At 53.1% G+C, this 9,010-nt stretch overlaps 1 pseudogene; it reads left to right on the top strand.

Moving 5' to 3' along the window:
• Positions 1–5,080: 5,080 nt before the first annotated feature.
• LOC104475608 (olfactory receptor 14J1-like) lies at positions 5,081–5,664 on the top strand (annotated as a pseudogene).
• Positions 5,665–9,010: the final 3,346 nt, after the last annotated feature.

The following is a 9,010-nucleotide window of genomic DNA, read 5'->3' on the forward strand; positions in this document are numbered from 1 at the left end:
CCTGGTTCTTTCAATCACGAGCCTTGCCCCGCCTGTTCAAACGCCATTGGCTGTCCTGGGTCCACTGACGCCCCCCTGACCTCGGGGCAGACGTTGCCAGGCGACGAGCTCCGCCTCCCGGGTGCAGCCGCTCAGGGTGGAATTTGGGGCCTGAGAGAAGGTGCGGGTGCTGGTGTTACACGGCATGAAATGCTCAATCAGTGTAACTTTAGAATAGTGTGATTGTTGGGAAATTAGATGTCAATACGAGGTGATTCTTGCTAACTGCAGAGCTGTAGTCACACAGGTTAAAGTTGACATGAAATCTGTTTGTCCTGAGAGGGAGCGGGCAGTCTCAGAGCTGTTCCTTTGTTAGGAGTCAGCCCAGCCTGTCTGGGGTAATTAAGAAAGGTGGCAGAACAAAGGGAGGCCTCAAACACCAGCTGTGGGAATAGGCCCTGAGCCCTCCCTTTGGAGCCAGAAAATCCAGGGCAACGCGACCTGTTCCCAAGACCGTAGCTGGAGATTTTCAGGAGGGGTTCCACCAGCAAATTCGAGGAGGGGGCGCAAGACGACCCCCAAGACCACCCGAAAGACCCTCGACTCAAAAGACTGAGCATGCACAAGTCGGTGGGGAATATTATAATGCTTTCTAGGAAAACTAATGATTGTGTGTTAGTATTCTGGGAATTAGTAATGATTACGCATGAAATCACTAAATATGTGCTGTCCAGATTTCCAGACCGGCATGCACGCTAGGTGGAAGGCTCCCCCGTGCATCCGGCGCCGCAATAAAGAATGCCTGCTTCTTAATGCTGCATTGGTGTTATGAGCCTGAGTCCCGATTTCGGTGACGGTTTCTGGCGACCCAGATGGGACTCTGCTTCTGAACCTCGATGGATCCGAGGGATCGCAGGATCTCCAGCTGGCACCAAGGGATTCTCGGGGAGTACCTCCGATTCCCAGACTGAAGAGCTCGAAGGAAGATCCCTGGGAAAAGGTAAAGGCATTCTTATTTTTAATTTGAAGGGGTACCCACCCGTAACTTGTCGTGAGAGCTTCGCAGGGTTGGGATGAAAAGGTACCTTGGTAAGGGAAGGCAAAAGGGTGCCTGCCCATAAGTTGTGGCAAAAGCTTCGCAGGGTTGGGCTAAAAAGGGTAAACATTGCCTACCCGTAAATCATGGCAAAAGCTTCCTAGCGGAGGGCTGACCCAGGTCTTGGTAAGGTTTGTACGTAGCTTGGAAAGGGGCCTCAGTGTTTTAGAAGTGATTTACAAGCTGGTGATTGTTGCTTCAGCGATGGTTTCTTTGAAGTCTGTATGCATGTGTTGCAGTGTACGGGAGTTGAATGATATACAGCATTGCATTTCGGGTTTTAAACTTTTCATAGAATCATAGAATGGTTAGAGTTGGAAGGGACCTTCAAAGGTCATCCAATCCAACCCCCCTGCGAGGAGCAGGGACATCTCCAACCAGATCAGGTTGGTCAGAGCCCCGTCCAGCCTGGCCTGGAACGTTTCCAGGGATGGGGCATCCAGCACCTCTCTGGGCAACCTGTTCCAGTGTTCCACAACTCGCATTTGTAAGGGTCGGGCAGAAAATCAGTATTGTCTCAGCCTTGTCATCGAGGACTTCCAGGTGGTCTATGGACTTGATTTGGCCTAAGAGTTAGGCTCACAACTTGACATGAGTTGCTGCGAGCAGCCTGCCTGAGATGCAGTTGTTTTTTTTTCCTCCTGGGAACAGAACGGAACTGTTAGGGACAAGGCTGACTCTGGCCTAACAACAAAATGTCCTTGAAACGGCGGACAGAGTGGTGCAGAGGTGCCACGGCTCATCCCTGTTGTCAAAACTGGCAGAGATAACCGTGCAGCTGCTGTCGAGGAGGATGAATCACAACTGCTGTCTCAAAAACAACAGTGAGACAGTGCCTTTTAACGGAACTTTGCTAATACCCAGAAAGGTGGTGGAGGCCCCATCTCTGGAAGCGTTCAAGGCCAGGCTGGATGAGGCTCTGAGCAACCTGATCTAGTCAGGGATGTCCCTGCTCCTTGCAGGGGGGTTGGAATAGATGACCTTTGAAGGTCCCTTCCAACCCTAACCATTCTATGATTCTATGATTCTGTGATTCTATAATTATAATGTACAAAAAGACCACACTTCTATCCTAAGGGCCGAGAAGAGGCGGAGATCCCAAAGTAAGGACGAGCAAGGTTTGCTACCTGGCATAAAAGTTCGACTCCTAGCAACGAGACCCCCAAAGAGCTCTCCCCACCAAGGATCGACATCGACATCGATTGTGAGGACCGGCGGGACACTGTCTGGATCTGGGACCATAGGGACGCCTCGGACCCGCAGTGGTAGCTATTATTCTTTTTTTCCTATCTTTACTTTTCCTTTTCCCTCCCTTTCACCTGTCGCACGCCGCTTTACAGGCAAAATAATAAAGTTTGTGCTGTTTGATTGGAACCAACCCCTTTGGAGTGTCCCGGGTAATTTTGCAGTTCGAGATCGCCCTAAAGGAACCATCACGAGTCCCGAGTGGGCCGCGACATTTTTTAAATTGGCGTAGTCGGCAGGATCCTGAAAGACAGAGAGGTGCAGGCTGTGTGTGGTCTGTAACAGGGGAAGGACAGTTCGAGTGGGCCGTGACACTATCCTACTCCTGCTGGCCACTCTGTTCCTGATACCAGCCAGGATGCTGTTGGCCTTCTTGGCCACCTGGGCACACTGCTGGCTCATGTTCAGCCGGCTGTCTACCAGCACCCCCATGACCCTTTCCAGCAGGAAGCTTTCCAGCCACTCTTCCCCAAGCCTGTAGCGCAGCATGGGGCTGTTGTGACCCAGGTGAAGAACCTGGCACTTGGCCTTGTTGAACCTCAAGCAATTCACAACAGCCCATCTATCCAGCCTGTCAGACCCCCAGATGTCCCCCATTTCCCCAGATGCTGCCCTCAGCAGTGCTCCGCTGAAACTTCAGCTAGCTCCACATGCCTTGGACCACCTGTGGAACTTCAGATGTCGCCAGGCCTTTGCGTTTGCACAGCTCAGCCCTGCCCTCCATCTCCAGTAAGCAGCACGGGAGCTGCGCCCAGAGGGTCACCTGCAGGTGTCTGTGGTGTGCGCGCCTGAAGGGAGTCAGGAGGAATCCCACTGCCTGTGGGTTTGTGCTGGGCATGGGGGGCAGCTGAGGACTGCAGCAAGGGCCTGGGGCTGAATGCCTTCCCTCAGCAACGGTGAATGAGATCATTCCCTGTCCCTGTCTGGGTGTCCTGTCTAAAGATGGGACAATGATACGGTGATGCTTGGGCCTAAAACGTTCTCCAATGGGAGCAAGGACACTGCAGGAAAGAAGTGTCCCTCCCCAGCTGAGGAGCAAAACCCCCGTGGTGGCTGCAGGCTGTTTGGCAGCAGGTTCCCCTGCAGCCCCAGGGACAGCTGGAGGGAGCCCCGAGGGGACAGAGGAAGTGCCGCCTTGGGCTGGGCCTCTGCTGCTGAGCTGGGCTGGGCTCCTGGCATGGAGGGAGCTGATGGCAAGCGGGCAGCGCTGCAGAGAGACAGCTCTGCCCAGGAGCAGCTCCTCTGCCAAGTGCAGCAGGGCTGAGGGCTCTGCCTGCAGGCAGCGAGGGGAGAGGGCTGGTGCAGAGAGAGGGGAAAGGCAGCCTGGGCTGGGAGGGTGCTGAGAGCTCACTGGGGGAGGAATCTCTTTCACTGAGGGATGCCATCCAGAGGGACCTTGACAGGCTGGAGAGGTGGGCCCGTGCCAACCTCATGAAGTTCAACCAGGCCAAGTGCAAGGTCCTGCACCTGGGTCATGGCAATCCCAGGCACAAATCCAGGCTGGGCGGGGAATGGATTGAGAGCAGCCCTGAGGAGAAGGACTTGGGAGTGCTGGTGGATGAGAAGCTTAACATGAGCCAGCAATGCGCCCTTGCGTCCCAGAAGGCCAACCGCATCCTGGGCTGCATCAAGAGGAGCGTGGCCAGCAGGTGGAGGGAGGTGATTCTCCCCCTCTACTCTGCCCTGGTGAGACCCCACCTGGAGTACTGTATCCAGTTCTGCAGCCCCCAGCACAAGAAGGACATGGACCAGTTGGAGAAGGTCCAGAGGAGGGCCATGAAGATGATAAAAGGGCTGGAGCACCTCTCTTATGAGGACAGGCTGAGAGAGTTGGGGCTGTTCAGCCTGGAGAAGAGGAGGCTCCGGGGAGACCTGATAGCGGTCTTCCAGTACCTCAAGGGGGCCTGCAAGAAAGATGGGGAAAGTCTGTTTAGTAGGGCCTGTTGCGATAGGACGAGAGGTAATGGTTTTAAAATAGTGGGGGGTAGATTTAGATTAGAAATTAGGAAAAAATATTTTACGATGCGGGTTATAGAACACTGGAGCAGGTTGCCCAGAAAGGTGGTGGAGGCCCCATCCCTGGAAACGTTCAAGGCCAGGGTGGACGGGGCTCTGAGCAACCTGACCTAGTCAGGGATGTCCCTGCTCCTTGCAGGGGGGTTGGACTAGATGACCTTTGAAGGTCCCTTCCAACCCTAACCATTCTATGATTCTATGATTCTATGACTCCTCAGCAAGACACGGGCAGGGCTCTGGCTCCTCACAGCACACTCAACCAGCACAAGCCACAGACAGGACAGGCATTTGAACTGGGCAAGGGGTTGAAGTCTGTGAGAAAGTAACTGGCTTCCTCAGAAAAGTCTGTCCTCACTTGTCACTGACTTTTCCTCCTTGGACAGTGCCCCTCTACCCAGAAGGACCAAATGTCCAACAGCAGCTCCATCACCCAGTTCCTCCTCCTGACGTTCTCAGACACATGGGAGCTGCAGCTCTTGCACTTCTGGCTCTTCCTGGGCATCTACCTGGCTGCCCTCCTGGCCAACGTCCTCATCGTCACTGCCATAGCCTGCGACCACCGCCTGCACACCCCCATGTACTTCTTCCTCCTCAACCTCTCTGTTCTCGACCTGGGATCCTTTTCTACCACTGTCCCCAAATCCCTGGCCAATTCCCTCTGGGACCATTTCTCATGTAGGGTGTGCTGCACAGGTTTTTTTCTTTCTCTTCTTGATAGTAGGAGAGTGTTGTCTCCTCACCGTCATGGCCTATGACCGCTACATTACCATCTGCAAACCCCTGCACTACGGGGCCCTCCTGGGCAGCAGAGCTTGTGTCCACATGGCAGCAGCTGCCTGGGGCAGTGCTTTTCTCAATTCTCTCCTCCACACCGTCAACACATTTTCAATACCGCTCTGCAGAGGCAATGCTGTGGACCAGTTCTTCTGTGAAGTTCCCCAGATCCTGAAGCTCTCCTGCTCACATTACTACGTCAGAGAAGTTGGGCTCCTCAGCGTTAGTTTTTCTTTAGCTGTTGGGTGTTTTGTGTTCATTGTTGTGTCCTATGTGCAGATCTTCAGGGCTGTGCTGAGGATCCCCTCTGAGCAGGGACGGCACAAAGCCTTGTCAACGTGCCTCCCTCGCCTGGCCGTGGTCTGCCTGTTTATCAGCACTGGCATGTTTGCCCACCTGAAGCCTCCCTCCATCTCCTCCCCATCCCTGGACCTGGTGATGGCATTCTGTACTCAGTGGTACCTCCAACAGTGAACCCCTTCATCTACAGCATGAGGAACCAGGAGCTCCAGGATGCCCTGTGGAAATTGGCCCAGCTGGCACTGTTTCAGTGACAATAACCTGCCTCCCCTTCGCTGCACATTTCTCAGGGTTTATTCTAGGCCAGGACTCTACTTTTTTTTCCTCTTGTAATAATCACACTGTTCCCTCTTTCTTTCTGGGTTTATATTGCTTCTCTTGAGATTTGATCCTGTTGTGTCTGACTCTTGATCAGCTCTGTGTCAGAGGCAGCCAGTCCAACAGCAGCTGTTCAATAAAAGGAGATCTCCCAGGTGCAGTGCCTGAAGGCTGAGCTATTCTTACAAAGCTATGCCAATAAAATGTCTAAAGAATTGGTCTTTTAGAGCTTCTTTTCTCCTTGTGTGTTCTCCCTGTGCTTGGGATTAAGGTCACTGTACCATGGGGACTCACCATGTACCCTGGGCTGGGCGTGAAGGAAGGTGAAACACGCTCAAAGGTGAAGTTCCCCAGAAGTAAAGCATGAATCCAGGTATCCACAAACAAGGACTCTGCAGCGCCATGGGAGTCAGTGAGGACCCAGCAGGCAGAGGGAAGGGAGACCGGAGAGATGTGGGAGCTGCCTGAGGAGGCCCAGGGCTCTTGTGTTGTCCTGGGGAGTGGGGCTGGTGGGGGCAGAGAAGGAGGAGTTGAGGAGCATCTACAATAAGAATGCATAAGGGCCTGAGATTGGGTGGCCTTTACCTTGTGCCACTATTGCACGCACCAGCCCTGGGGCTGTGGGGATGGCTGAGACCCATCTCTGCCCCCCAGGAGCTGCTGTGCCCTTCAGAGGGGCTGGGGCTGTGGGTGAGGGCCCAGAGCTCTGCAACTCCCTGCGGTGGGCACTGCCGGGGCTCCAGTTGCTGTGATGGACCCGAAGAGGTGAGGAGAGATGGAGAAGGGCTGAGCTGGGCTGGAAATGGTCTGCTGGAAACAAGCACCAGTGTAGAGCTAAGCTCTGTGTGTGCTCATGGTTCAGAGCCAGGTGTCAAGGTGAAGGAAGCAAGGCACCAAAGGTGCAGCAGAGAGGGACCCGGTCTGTGCCATGTTCCCTGGACACCCCAGGGAACCTGTCCCAGGACAATCGTCACTGGCCAGTTCCATGTCTGGCCATACACCCCGGCTCTGAGGAGGGACCTTTACTACACGGTCACCTCCGACCTCCTCTGAGGCTCAGTGCAACCCAACTTCTCTGCCGTTATTACAAAAAATCAGTTTCCTACTGACAGTCATTACACACCAAGTTCCCTAGCTCTTGCCACAGCTGGTCTCCCAGCCAAGCCTGTTCCCAGGCAGCTCCAGCTCCATCAGGTGCTCGTGGCCTTGTCCTGACCAATGCTGAAAATCTCCTTGAGATTCCACCAGCTGGCCTGGGTTCTTGCTCCAGTGTTTGATTCAGAGGGATTTCTCAAATACCCAGCTCTCTCAGCCTCTTTGTGTTCATACTGTGCTCCAGGCCCCAATCATCCTTCTGGCCTTTGCAGGACTCGCTCCAGTCTGTCAGGGTCTTTCTTGTGCTGGTGAGCCCTAGACTGGACGCAGCAGTCCAGCCGTGGTGGCCCTGTAGTGGGTTAGCCTTGGCCAGCAACCAGGCACCAAACCAGCTGCTCATTCACACACCCGACTCAAAAGGACAAAAGGGAAATGAAGAAGGAATAGCTCATGGCTCAAGATAAAGACAGGGAGATCACTTACTAATTACTGTCCCTGGCAAAGAAGAATTGACTTGGCGAAGGATAATTGCTAATTACAATAGATTTTGATAGTAAGAAATGATGACAAAAGTTCTAAAGATCATTCCCCCACCCCACTCCTTTTTCCCAGGCTCAGAGTCTCCCTTATTCCCAATTCTTCTACCCACCCTGACTCTGAGGCCTGAAGGTGGGGATGGTGAATGGGAGGCAAAGGTCAGCACAGAAGACCTCACCATCCTTCTTCCTCACACTTTTACTCTTTTACCCTCACTTCCACCTTAATCTCGCCTCATAGGATGCGTGGTAAGGCAAAGGCTCATGGAAGGGTTGATGGGGAAGAGACTGCTGTGGGTCTCTAGTCCAACCTTCAGGCTGGCTGTGGTTTTGTGGAGCTGAAACCTGAAAAGCTCCAAAAGTAGAGATCACAGGAATGCTCCTCCTAGTCCATTTTATTTTTCCTAAGGCTCAGCCTAAAGCTTCCCAGAGGCAGTTTGTGGCTGTTGCCTCTGCCATATCTTGGCCATTGCAGAGAGCTTGGCTCTGTTGTCTCTCCAGGATCTTGAAAGGGTTCTTCCTGCCTCTGCTTCACCAGGAGAGTGGGAGAGACTCTCCTCACAGCTGGTGCTGTAGGCCTCTAGCTCCAATTTGACAGAGCTCCTTTGGACTCTCTCCCGTTTTTCCACTTTTCTTTGGAAATGGGAGGCCCACAGGCCCCTCTGGCATCCGTAATGGTGCCCAGGCTCTTCTCCTCCTTTAGCTGCTGCAGGGAGTTGTTCTGCAGCTTTCTGGTTTCTCTTGGCCAAATCCCACTACAGAGAAGAAAAGAGTGAGCAGACACAGGGCCAGTGAGGAGATGGTGAAAAGGGGTTGGGTTTTTGCATGGGAGGGGATAACGATTGTTAAAGAGTAGGATGCGAAAGAAAAGGGGAAAGAAAGGTGAAGCAAAGGAAATGATGAGTGCTGTTTGGGGATACCTGTGAAGAGCTCCTTCATCTGAGCAACTCTGCCTGGAGGGCAACAGGATCTGGCCTTTGTCCTTTTTCTATCTCATGACATTCCTGACAGGACAGTCCTCCTGCCTGTCACCTTTCCCCTGAATGGTGTCTCTCAGGCACAGTAATGGTTCCACCCATTTAGTGCCATCAAGGAGAAACTGTGTCCCAAGGACGTGTTTATACTCATACAGTTCCCATCTGCATTTCACACGTAAATGGAGCTGTGAGCAGTGAAGAGTGGAGAAGCTGGGCTTGACCAGACTACCTTAATTTTGTTACAGGCTCCAAAGGAGGTAACGCCCTGTGCCATAACTGGACCAAGAACATCTCTAGTTCCAGACTGTTCTCGGGAAAAAAATACAAAGGAGCAGAGTGACACAGTGAACATGGCTGCCTATCAGCTTGGAACATCGATCACACGATTAACACATGAACAGCAGTAGCCTTCAACTGCTTGAAGGGTGATGTCTCAGATTGTTGAGTGTTTCTTGGTAGTGGGAAGAGAAGGAAACCTCCACAAAGTGCAGCTTGGAAGGTCCAGATTGGAGGTGAGGAAAAAGAAATCCAATCAAAGGGTGGCATTGTGGGGCAAGAGGCCACCCAGAGACAGTCTGGATCAGCCCATGGCTTGTGTTTCAGCAACAGCCAGTGACGGTGCAGGGACATCGGTGAGGGCAGGAAAATGCCAGCATGAGAGCTAGGTGGGAAAT

Source organism: Chlamydotis macqueenii, chromosome 8 (genome assembly GCF_036417535.1).
Source record: "Chlamydotis macqueenii isolate bChlMac1 chromosome 8, bChlMac1.mat, whole genome shotgun sequence".
In the NCBI taxonomy this organism is placed as follows: domain Eukaryota; kingdom Metazoa; phylum Chordata; class Aves; order Otidiformes; family Otididae; genus Chlamydotis; species Chlamydotis macqueenii.